This window comes from Athene cunicularia (genome assembly GCF_003259725.1).
Source record: "Athene cunicularia isolate RWA chromosome 1 unlocalized genomic scaffold, athCun1 chr1_part1, whole genome shotgun sequence".
NCBI classification, from domain to species: Eukaryota; Metazoa; Chordata; class Aves; order Strigiformes; family Strigidae; genus Athene; species Athene cunicularia.
Window position 1 is genome coordinate 93,460,340 of NW_020799091.1, and position 12,697 is coordinate 93,473,036.

Genomic DNA, 12,697 nt, shown 5'->3' on the forward strand with positions numbered 1-12,697 from the left:
GTCAGTCTTGCTCCTTCTCTTGGGAGCTTACAAATCTCCCCCCCAACCTTTCTGTTTGTTTGGAGGCAGCTATTCTCCCCCTTTCACCACTTTGGACAAACTCCTTCAAGGGAGAAGCAGGATACTAATCTCCGCTAGCTCCCCAGTTCCCTATCCTTCCCTCATGTTCTACGCTCCTCTTTTTGTTACACATGGTGACAACTTCTGAAGCCCGTGCAAGATTCCTGATGTGTGCCACAGCAGATTTACGCCACTCAACCACTGTGCACAGCATTACAGGCATCGCCTGCCCGTTTGGTATTCAGTTTATACATCAACCCCAAATTCTGAAAAATGCTGTCAAGTTTCCAGTTTGTATAGGTTTTGAGAGCAAAAGCAGCCTGGGAGAAGCTCCTGGACAACTCAGCACACTCCAGAAGGTCTAACAGGTCTACTCCAGTTCTCTAAAGAAGAGTCAAATATTTTTTGTCCTGCCAACTGCCTTGCAATTTCACTCTGAGTGCAACAGCAGGGTGTCCTGCCCAATTTCAAGTGCGGCAGATGACAGAAAATACTGGGATGAGATACCTGCCAAGCAGTACTGGGATGCTCTTGGTGCTAAATGCTTCCTTTTCTTAGCCAGGTTCACTCATCAATGACATCTAAGGAAGGATGACACCTCAGGAGGAACTGAGAGACCTCCCTCTCACAGAAAGGAAAGGATATAAAACACTTCTCCACTATGCAGCAGTGGGATTAAGTGGCCAAAAACACATATGCCCGCTCCTGCCGCTGGGACTGGGAAATATGTTTTCTCCATGATAGAGGACCCCAGACCTTTGGGCAGGGGAGCAGGAAGCAACATGCTTCTCCCTGCAATGAAAGGGATGGAGGTTTTGGGCTCATGTTGTGGATGCTCTGAAGTCTTGTAGATTTGGTGGGTTTGCACCATACTGGCACCCCCAAACAATGTTTCTCAGCTACCAACAGGTCTCAGTATGGTAGGACAAATATCCACAAAAATCACTTTGCGTACACATATAGATACATTAATATATAATTTTTATATATACTGCATATAAATATATAAAAAAGTTATATAATTATATAAGTTTAATTATACATATATATACACACACATATCTATCTATCTATCTATCTATCTATCTATCAATAACACGCACAGGACATACCAGCAACTTGAATAGCAGTTGAAGTCCTGACAGAATTTCATTTTAACCCAGTAGTTATGGCAGTATTTAGAAATAAATGGTCTGTAGAAAATCAGCATTACAATCAGAGAGAGGGTGGGAAGCAGAAGTCAGAAGACTCCACAATTTACAAGTAATTTCAAAAGGCTGGGGTGGCTATAATCAATGTTCTTCTCAAGTCAGCTCATAATTTATTCCATCCCACTGCAGTTTACACACCTTTGAAAATGCTACACAGTATCTGTGATGCCACAAGTCTGTGATAAAATTTGCATTTTGACAGAAGCATGAATCTTCCATTTTTTCAGGCAATTTGGCAAGAATATATAATCTCTTCCCTCTCTACAAAAGTAATTGATGCCAGTTGCATTTTTCCTGTTGAGCTAAGGCATAGATTATCCAATATAGGGTAATAAGAAAGTTTAAACATTTTGAACATTTTATATACGCTCTTTTCAAAAAGGACAGACAAAAAGTAGCAATTCTTCCCAGTTCTTAGCTGGCTTGGAACAGATTCTCACCTTGCATTTAGCTTCACAAATGCTACAGAAATTCTATCTGTGATAGATCTTTGGTTTCTCCTACTTCTGTCCTCTCTGCAGGTTACTGTTCTTGCTTCACAAGCACCCCGAATATTGGGGGGCACTGTTGCACCACCCAGCCCAGGTCCTGACACCAGTTCTCAGGGCTGTGACAGGCCAGGAATGGCTTAGAGAGCAGGGGCTGAAGGGCAGTAACCCACTTTGCACCTGAGCCGGCCCCCACCTCAACCCTACAAAGTCCTCCTCCACTTTATGTGGAGGTGGGCAAAACCAACAATGTAAGTACATATTGTGAGACACAAATACAACCCAGGCTTTTAGTTTGATTTAAAGAAAAACAAACCCATATTTAGAAAACTGAGACACACTCCAGTTGCTTAAAATTATGAAAGAGGACTGAGACCAAAATTTACTATATAATCTATTACAAACATGTAGTTAACCACAGAAATAGCTGAGGCTGTAAACTGGCTCAGTGAGTTCTTCCCAATACAGCTGAAAAAAAGGGCATTTTTATTATTTTGATTTTTGCCCCACCTGACTGGAGGTCAAGTCAAGATTTAACCACCAGGAAATCTCGTTCTGCATCGAGCAGTTCTTATTTTCAGCCTTTCCCATGGAGCAAATGCTGATACTGACATTTTCCCCTCAAATGTAAGCATTTTCAATTCCTCCTGTGAAGAAAGACTTTTTGCCTTAACTTTGGTTTCAATAGAGCTAGCAGGTGTAGTGAGACTACTTTCTTCATTTCAAGTAGTTCATTCAAAGCTGAAAACCCAACCAGGAGCTGAAAAAGTGAAGACCCCCTTGCAATCTCTGAATAAAAAGCTGGTGGGAGAAAATAAGGTCTCTGAATTTTAAAGGGGGTCAGACTTTCCCTGGTACTTGTCTTGTTTTTTCCTTTATAGCAGACTTCTGTTCTTAAACTGAACATGTTCTGGCTGTGGCTACTCTCTTTTGAGAGAGGAATACTGTCCAGAGTGGATTTTCAGACTAATTCAATATGCTTCCAGAGGCTTTCATTCTTTCTGAAGTTATTAAGCCAGACAGTTTTCTTGCACAGGTGAAGATGCATTTTTATGAATACAAAATTATGACTGGTATCATAAAACAGGATTTGACCAGATTTATGTCTAGATCCTGATAACAGCACTTTTTAAGCCTTAAATGAACACTGCATGGAAAGCACTAACAAATATTTAAATAGCATAACCCACTTAAGATAGTTTGTCATCACCCTGACACCTACTTTCTCATTTGAGTTTAACATCTGCTTTGTATCCGGCAATTAAGTCTCTCATTAGGTCCCAAATTCTGAAATTAGGTCTCAAATTCTGAATAGGTTGAAAAAGTTTTGTTTATCTTTAAAAAAAACAAAACAAAACAAAACAAAACAAGAAACAGGTTAAAATATAACTATTTCAGTGAGAAACTTCAGTATTTCTATATTTTGATGTAGGGATTTACAGTTTGACAGATTTGCTGGATTGTACTTTCCTGAATCCTGCTCCTGTACTTTCCTGCTCCGATTTCTACAACACCTAAGTTGCTAAATACTTCAGAGTGCCTCACTGAAGAGAGAGGTTCACTAACAGCAAGTGGTCAAAGCACTAGTCAGCAAGTAGCTAGCTGAAGTGGCAAATAACAAAGCTCTGCCCCATGCAGCAGCTTCCTTCCACCAGATTTGCTCCCAGTGGACCAGCAAAGCAATCACTGGTCAATCCAAAAATTTCTCAGACTCAAGAGGATAGTAAACCTAAAATATCCCTAACTTATCTTGCCTCCTGCTCCACGTAAACGTCTATTTTCAGAAGTGTAGCTTCTGTTATTGATCTCTTGAGAACAACAAAGGTTTTGGTTTTAGTTCTCCCCTCACCAGGGCAGTATGTGTACCAACTAGAAAGATGGTATTTAGTAAAGTGCATTTGATGCTATTTCTGAACACAAGATACAAAATAGTATCCTAATGGTTCGCAAATTTTATTTTTACAGTAATTTCCCAAGAACTCAAGCTCCCACCAATTTTCTGTCACTATATGCCACTTCCTCAGTTGTGTTTTCTGCTAAAAAAATTTTGAACAAGGTTTATTATATGTTAAGAACATTTTTTTCCTAACATTTCATTTCATACTTTCTAGCTAGTTCTCTCTGCAAAGCTTCTCCCTCTCTTCTATGTTAATGCATTCTTGATATCTATACTCTGACAGCATTTTTGTCACTTACCTACTCCCATACAAACAGCCCATTAGCCTTCTCAATCTTTCTCTGGACAACAGTTCCTGCGAGCACTTTATAATCTTTCCTACACATTACAAATTTTGCTTTCAGCTTCCAGTTTTATAAATAAATTAGACTGTGCTAAAGCAAACAGAATACATGCATGGCAGTGATGTGGGGAAAATAATCTCTGACCAAGTACTGATGAACATACTATTTTGGACTATAGGACAAGCGGGAGGAGATCAACCCCAGCTGCTGATAGCATCTACTTCCCCGGCAGATTCCTGATGCAGGATGAGAGATCAGCTCTTCACATAGACAAGGCCAAAACCATGGACACCTGCATATGGTTTGATTCTCTCCTTTCCAGGCAAAAAGGCCACCACCACCAAAAAAAAAAAACAAAACCACAGACTGCTTCCAGGTTTACTTCGGCTTCAAGGCCACCAAACTTCAGACGTTCGCTCTGCATTGTGAACTGGCCTCTCCCAAGAAGCAGCCTCTGGAGAAAGCGACCTATCGCTCACCTCTGGACATGGACTAATAAGGAGGCATGTCAGTGTTACGACCCAGACTGGGAGTCCAGGGAGCTGTAAAGGTTCTGTGATCCCCTCGAGTTAAATTAATGTGAAACAACACAAAACAACCAGTTTGAAAGTTTTACATGTGGTAGAAACAGCTTAAACTTGAAAAAGGATAGTAAGCAATGTGGTCTCTTATAATCTACAAGACAGAAAAGAAAGGAAAGAAAAAGAAAGGAGAGGAAGAGCGTCAAAGAAATCCAGATCACCACCTGGGGATCCAGTATTGTCTCAAGTCTGGTAATCCTGGGTGGTAGGTGCATACCAGCAAAGTTTTATATTGCCTTTTCAAGTTCATTTTATCAGCTGATTTACATACTAGACAAAGAGAGGCAGGTACTCCATGAACTTATTTCCATGAGAAATGAGGAAAAGGTGGAGTGTGGGTTCTGTGTGCAGGGGAAATGGGGTACATAAACCCTTTTGTCCAATTGGGTCAGTGGTCACAATCTCCCCCTACCACCTTTACCTTTTCCTCAGTTTTTGTTTCTTGGGCAATTATCCAGTCATTAGCTCCATCTGGTGTCGGTTGTTTGTCTCTCTTATCAATCTTTTAGCTCTCCTTAGAGGCTATAGTTGTAAATTAAAGCATAGGCATTAACCCAAACATATGCTTTTACTCAGTCTATGTCTCCCCCCTTGGAGGCTTATCTAAAGAATTTGGCTATAGAACTACAAGGGAGCAGAGCCGTGAACCCTTTGATATACTCTGCGCTTCCCTAGGCAGATAATTAATTCTTTAGACTAACCACAAAGGCCATAATTTGTCCTTGAGGCTTTTCATGTCAATGAATGTTTGAGGCATTACTTCCTTCAGTTCCTTACATTCAGTTCCCGAAATTTTGAATATGAAGTCATCTTGGGATGTTACATCATAGAGATCAACAACTGACACGGCTTCTCTCACCCATTCACCATCTGTCTGGACACAGTACCTGAACACAGCCAGTGCAGAGGGAGACAGTACTGGACCCAACCTGCAGTCATCATTTTGGGTACGTACAGGACAGCCATCACAGATGTACTCTCTGTATTAGGGACCAAAGTCCAGCCAGGGCACACACTCTCCCAGTGACAGCTCACAAGGGTCTAACTCAAAGAGCTCAAACACAAATGTTGGGAAGATCAAAAACTTCTCACCAGTAACAGCCCTTCACATTCCCAGACCATCTTCCAAAAGAAATTAATGGCAAAGCCTGTTCCTCACCAAGACTTCTTTTCTCTCTTTCCATACATTAAAAGATGATGCCACTTTGTACTACCATTAGCTGTATGTAACAACATATGAACAGTGGTTCATCACTGGAATGAGTTGTTCAGGGAGGCTGAGGCAACACCATCCTTGGACATTTTCAAAACCCAACTGCACAACGCCCTGAACAAACCAGCCTATTTGCAAAATAAGCCTTGCTGAAAGCTGTGTCAAAGTCAAATGGCATGCACCGGAGATCCCACCCAACTATATATATATTTTTTATATATATATATATATATATATATATATATGTATGTATATGTATGTATATTTTATATGCTGAATGCTTATAAAGTTACAAGCCCACAATTACAATATCCGTAGAAAAAATGATCCTGAGACCTCATATTTGACTATGGGAAACCATTCTGAGACCTCTTTCCTCCGTGAAATGTCACCAGATGAGCTCTAGAGGAAGGTAGGCGATGCACTTTGAGCAATAGTAATTAAGTCCGAACTGCCTGAGTTTTCATTCCACTCCCCAGGTGTTTTTTGCAGCCTGCAGTGATCTTTATGTTGCCATGGCTACTCTTCTAAGCATTTCACTCCTCCTTAAAACTAATCACATCACAGCTGCAGTATAGACATGCCCTATCAGGTAACTCAGCCATAGATTCATTTTTTTCCTCTACCAGCTCTTCAAATTTAAGATTTGATTTAAAGCAAGTTCATCTTTCTTAAAACAGATTTAAGTATTTACAGCATTTGTTTCGCCACTCTTAATCTCTTCACTAGCATTAAAATGATGGGGCTCTCTCACCGTATCTTCCAAATTTCAGAATGTTAAGTTACATCTCTTTCATATCACAGTCTGACATCATTTGTTGGCAAAGGGCATTCAAATCAGCCACTGGGGACCAAGTGCCTGAAGAACTGCACTGCTGCACATCCCCAGTGAAACGGGAACAGTGCCTGCCTCTCTGGACTAGAGGTCTGTGGCAAAGCAACCACCGCAAGGGGCACGATCAGCAAAGTCCCTGCGGTCAACTTGGTTTGTGTTCCAGAGTAAAAAACAGTCTGTGCAGTGTTGACAGCTGCTCTTCCAGTCTTTCCTACAGCCTTTAGTACCTCATGTTTTTCCTAAGCTCCAGCTCTGACCAATATATAGAGAACTCTGTTTAGTTCATGCAGAACGATTGCTCTGGTTACAGAGAAGAGCTTGAGTAGCCAGCTACTTGTCACTAGAAAGCAGCCTGACAGAGAGAGGAATTTATTTAGTAAGTCCAAAAGCCTGGTTCCCTACAAACTTGTATTTTGATGGACACTTTTACAAGCTCACATCCATGTAAAGATATGGATCATCAAAGAACACCCAACTTTATGTCATAATATTTCCATAAGGTGAGGCTCTTAGCAGCCCCTTTCTCCTCTCCCTGGTCACCTCCATTAAGCTTTTAGGATTCCAGTTATTTTGGAGACACCCTCACTGTCATCTGCCAACCAGGCATGGCTGGAAACGTCTCAATGGATTCAAAACAAATCCCTGAGCAGAGGGACACAGATAAGATTTATTTATAAAATATTTTAAATAATACATAAAAAATTTTGTAAAATACATTTCCATAACGAAGAAGGATGAAAATCTGCCAAACTCAAGTTCTTCAGGTCATCAAACTTAAATACACAGCGACAGTATGTTAGCCTGGATAAACTCATTGTTTATGCACATGGGCATGATCACAAAACTCTTTTGGTAATGAGTTTTTAGACATTCAAGATTTCCATGTTTGCAGATCCATGAGCAGCAGCCACAGCACAGCAGCAACCCTTCCTCAGCCTCCCTTAATGGTGGCGGCAGTTACAGTCCATGGGTCTGACAGAGCACATGCCAGCCAACGCATAATGCTCCTCTCCCCCACCATTTCGATAAAAGAAAGCATCAGTGAAGGGGAATACCATTTAGATATGTGAATAATATACTAAGTATAGACAAGGCATGTACTTTTTTAATCTGTCCCAAGAGTCCCTCACTAGTGAGAGTGCCCTCTCTTTGCTTCAGCCAGCATGGACGGCAGGGCCCGCCAGCGGAGCCGTGCTCTTCAGCCACCCTGCTGCTCCCCTCAGGGCTGGGAAACTGGTGCAGGAGCACTAACGGATGACTTGGCTACTCATTTCTGCCTATTTATCTCCCTTGAAAGTCAATATTTCTTTGAAACAATATTTTAATAGGCAGTCACCATGCAGTATTTTGCCATGCTACTCTGAAGAAAAACACAAACCAAGCACTAACTTGACAGGAGCAGGGCTTAAAGCCCATGTTTGACCAGGTCAGCATTTACACTGGAGTGCTTATCCATCCTCAGGGCCAGCAGCACTGGGCTCCCCACCAACACGGAAACACCTGTCCCCACTGTGTGCAAATCACCCCTCCAGCACATACAAATTAAGAACCTCAGGTTATTTTGCCTAAAATGACAATACATTCACTCCAAAAATACAATCATGGGAAATAAAACCCAAGTGAAGATGAAGATAGACATCATTACAGATCACGTGCTAAACTATTGCTTCAAATACCTGAAACTAAGAGGGCAAAGCACAATTACAGTCAATAAGCAAATAAATAGGTAGTGAAATTACGCAGCTTATTAAAACTACTTGAATATACATGCAAGTCTAGCACAGGCTTCCTCTTCTCTCAATCTGTCTCAAAAAATCCTAAACTATTGCAGTACAAAATATAACAGCAGCCAAAACTTTGTCATCTGGGTTATTTTGCTCTTAACTCAAAGAACATTAATGAAACCAAAACATCTATGGCAAATTCAGGTGTTTTGACACATCACTCAAGCTACAAGGCAGGGCTAGGAACATGGTAGGATCACTGAGTTAAATTACCTTAAGTTCTAATAAAAAGTACATTAATTAATCAAACTAAATATATGTTAGTATTTCGGGCTCCTTTGGTGGTCAGAAGCTGAAACTTAAGAGTGCTGATTTGGCAATAAGGGAAAAAGAATAGAAAAGGCATTTCCTTCAAACATTTTGTAGCTTGGAATGGGTCAATTAAAAAACACAAAGTTACAGCAGATGATTCTTATGAGTTTATCCTATATATTAAGTGATGACAAGCACACACAGAATAAATCAATTATTTATGTGCAAAGAAATTTGTTGATTGGTGAAAAAGGACAATTCTTTTAGCATCTAATGTTGCACAGAGACTAACCAAACAATATCCCTGAGGCAGTAATGACTGACCGAAGAAGAATATGTGATGTCTCATGCTTTTAGAATTTCTGTGGACTTTAGTTTTGCACTATGGATTATACACTGGATTGCTGCAATTTATCTTGTGAGGCATTCATACCTGATAGCAAAATGAGCCTATGTGTGGAGGCATAGATGAGTAGATGAGCCCTCTGGACTAATTCCTACACAACTGCCTTTATTGCTGCCTGAGCACCAGACTTCACACAGATGAGCAATGCCTTTTTTTTTTTGTTTTGTTTGTTTGTTTTTTGTTTGGAGGGGGGAGGAAGGGGCATGGTGGATTCCCTAGGTGGTTTCTGAGGTTGGTGGTGTTCTTGCATCAGACACGCAGCAAGGGAGCCAGTCCCAGGCCTCTAGGGTGTCACATAAATCCCACAGGAACAAAGACTCTTCACTTCCTTAGACAAATTCTTTAGAATTCTTTAGAGAATACAAATTAAATTTAGCCCAGAAGGCGACCAAAATGTGTCCTGTCCAGCAAGCTAATAAGGGTGCTCCAATCTTGGAGAAGGGAAAAAAAAAAAAAATAAATCACAGATGGAATTACAGAAAACAGGGTTAATCTCTCAATATGCAAAAGTTGATTCCTCGCTGAACTGGTGATCTCTGATCTTAATCACCTCTGTCTGAGGATATTCTAAGGGAATTGCAGCAGCCAAACTAACACATTTAAGAAGAAGAAAAAAGTTAGTCTAATTACTTCCTACACAATAGACTTATGTTACAGAATTAATAAACTATTTATCAAAGTCAGCTTTCTTCAAGCATCAGCAAAGAGTTAAAAAACACAGAACAATAAAGCCAAAAAAACCACTCTGAGATACTTGTGTCAGGTCTCATCCATATCTAATCAGAGAAGTTTAAATGAGCTTTATTTTCACAAACAAATAGATGATGTCACAAATTTTCTCCTGAACCTTGAGGTTGTTGAAGAAAAGGATCTGACCTAATACCAGTTAATTCCTGCTGTATGCAGAATTGTAATCTCTCCTGCAAACCAGATCTGACCTGGATTCAAGTCAAGAATTTTAAAAGTGAACAAAATAGTGAAGAAAAAAAAAATTACAAAAGGAGATGCACATGCTATACCTATGTATAACACACACAGAGAAATATTTGTATTTGTATCAATACAAAAGCATAACTAATATCAGATGCATACACTACATCCCAATACTGACTCAAGACATGCATAATTAATTAAAAACTACATATTCATGTATATACCTACCACAGGTACTTTCTTTGGTAAAAAAGCATTTAGCAGGACAGCTGTTAACATCCTTAAGATCTACATTTCCTGGTTTTTAACATTAAAACTGTAGAGTCACTTACATATGTCCTCTTTTCTTGAATATTTTGAGGTCTAAAGAGGCTAGCAATCACACATTTTAATTTGAGCTGTCACATTGTATAGCTGAAAGCTTAGATATCTGCAGAGATTCACTTTAAAGATTAAACGTAAATAAACTCATTAATACTAGAATTGTGTGCGTACACACACAGAGGATTGTAGGCTTGTAAATAGCACAGGCATAACTGCCAGGAGGAAGTACTTGGCAAAAACAAAGTCAAGAAGATCACCCCACAGATTTTCATTTTTTTGTCTCTTCATCGCCTTATAAACAAAGAAACAAAAGAATGCAGACATCATGCTGGAGGCTTGTTCCTCAGCAAATTCACACCCCTTGGAAAGATTTCCATAGTCATATTAATTACAACTCCAACAGGCTTTTCCTTTTACAGTTGAAGCAACACATAATTTTTCCACTCAAACTAGTCAATAGATTGCACTCAGGTTTCTAAAAGTTGCTACCTGCTCCAGACATAGCTCTAAGAAGTTCAATGATTTCTTTTGGCTGAAAGTCTTGGACCTATGTAGATACATGTAGAAATGAAGCCAGCCCACAAATCTAGGGCAGTTCTGCACTGCTCTTACCTTTCCCAAACCCATGCAGGTCCGTCACTGCACACTCCTCCAGAACGGCCAAAAACCCAGGACCCATGCCCATGCTCCCGGACCCAGTGCTCCATGCCACCACCCTTCCGGGCCCCAGATCACCCCCAAAGGGAAGCAAACTGCTTAGCTTCTGGTCGGGGGAAAAAACCAATAGCAGTGCTTAATTCGCACCTGTCTGAAACATTTCTTTTGAGGTGCTGAAGACATGGGTGTCTCATCAACACCCTAGTGCATCGTGAGCCTGTCACAGCCTAATTTCCAAGTTGTGTACCAAGAGGGACAGCCACGCAAATGCTAAGCAAGAGCAGGAAAGAAGTTTAAAAAGGCTCTCAACAAACTGGAAAGACACAATCACCATCTTACCCAACACATGCTATGGCATCCTTAGCCACTATGCTCTCAGCTGAATAAAAATGTACAAAAACTGAAACAGTGGCAAAACTAAGTCCCATGACAAATAAAGGGCACCAGCACAAATCAAGGAAGATATCTACCCCAGCCAGTAATTAAATCAGCCTTTGAGAGGATCAGCACTCTCCAGCCCACCCCAAGAAAGCATTTTAAAGGACAAACCACCGCCAAACACAGCACAAAAATGAAACTTACCAATACAAGTAATAGGCTAAAGCCAGGGTGAGGAATGTAGCGCAGATTCCAACTAGCAAGCATGCACTCGACTGGCTTAGCAACATCTTCCCAATTTGTTATTGATTAATAAAACCAAAAAAAGGAGGAGGAGAAACAGAACGGCAAAAATGGACGATGCGAGTCTTGGCTAGGAAAACAAATCAGTCTTGACATGGAGGAGGGATTATGATGACAAAAGCACATCAAGGTAAATCTGGAAGCGCTGCAGCTCCTAAAACTGCCTGCTCAGCAGCAGGACAAAAAGAAAAAAAACTGGGTGTCCTCTCTTTTACATGGCTTTGTAAAACACCAAACTAAAAAAGCCCCTCTTACCTCAAGAACGAAGGTATGATTGGGGCATAAGTGGACTAATATTTAAAATAAGTAATACTTCTCAATAAATATTACCATCAGGTGGTGTTGCTGACAAACCAAGCTTTTGCTCTAATCCAATAATCTTCTTACAGCAAATTACCAGGCTGCAATCAACTGGATTCGCTTGCATAGCGAGGTACGTATGTTCAGCACTGCCTCTTGACACTTTTTTATTTTAAAGAACTGACAAACGATTTTAACAAAATCTAGATTTTAACACAAAAGAAACCTCCCACCCCACCAAAACCTGTCTCTTCTCCATGAAGACAGAACACAAGGCTTGAGAGAACATCATGGCAGAGAAAGGGTTTGGTCTGCATCCAGTACGCAGTCCTTGCAGGGCAGAGGGACTGCTCGCCTTCATGGCACAACGAAGGGTCATCTTTGAACAGCGCAGACTAAAGGAAGGGACTCCGCAGCTGGGGAGCAGGCTCCCAGGTGCTTTGCTTGGAGAAAGACTTTCCCAAGTCCACTGCCCTCATCCTTTCTCTGCAAGTCTTGGAGGAGAGTTCTATCCAACTAATGATGATTGTATTTTCTCTCTCTTCCTCCTGCTACAAATTCAGGGCTTTCAGGAGGCCCAAGTCACAGCAAGCACACTCCACCAGCTTTGTTAACAAAAAGGATAGCAGAGCCTAGAGTGGAAAGAAACAAGGCAGCAGCGGTTACACCCTACCCAAGCAGCAGGAACACAGTGCCACCAGTGTGATTAAGGCTCAGGGGCCCATCCGGCT

At 40.8% G+C, this 12,697-nt stretch overlaps 1 protein-coding gene across 3 annotated transcripts in view; it reads right to left on the reverse strand.

The window, feature by feature from the left end:
• Nucleotides 1-12,697, reverse strand: part of AGPAT3 (1-acylglycerol-3-phosphate O-acyltransferase 3) — a 53,585-nt gene that overhangs the window by 31,027 nt on the left and 9,861 nt on the right. Inside the window, exon 1 of one of the 3 annotated variants that reach the window (XM_026845160.1) lies at nucleotides 11,568-11,972. The exons of 1 other annotated variant lie outside the window; for it this stretch is intronic. The gene's annotated coding sequence lies outside the window, so the exon portion shown is untranslated. Of the gene's footprint in view, nucleotides 1-10,940; nucleotides 11,022-11,567; nucleotides 11,973-12,697 lie in introns of those variants that run through there. One more of the 3 variants, XM_026845334.1, reaches the window with a different exon arrangement.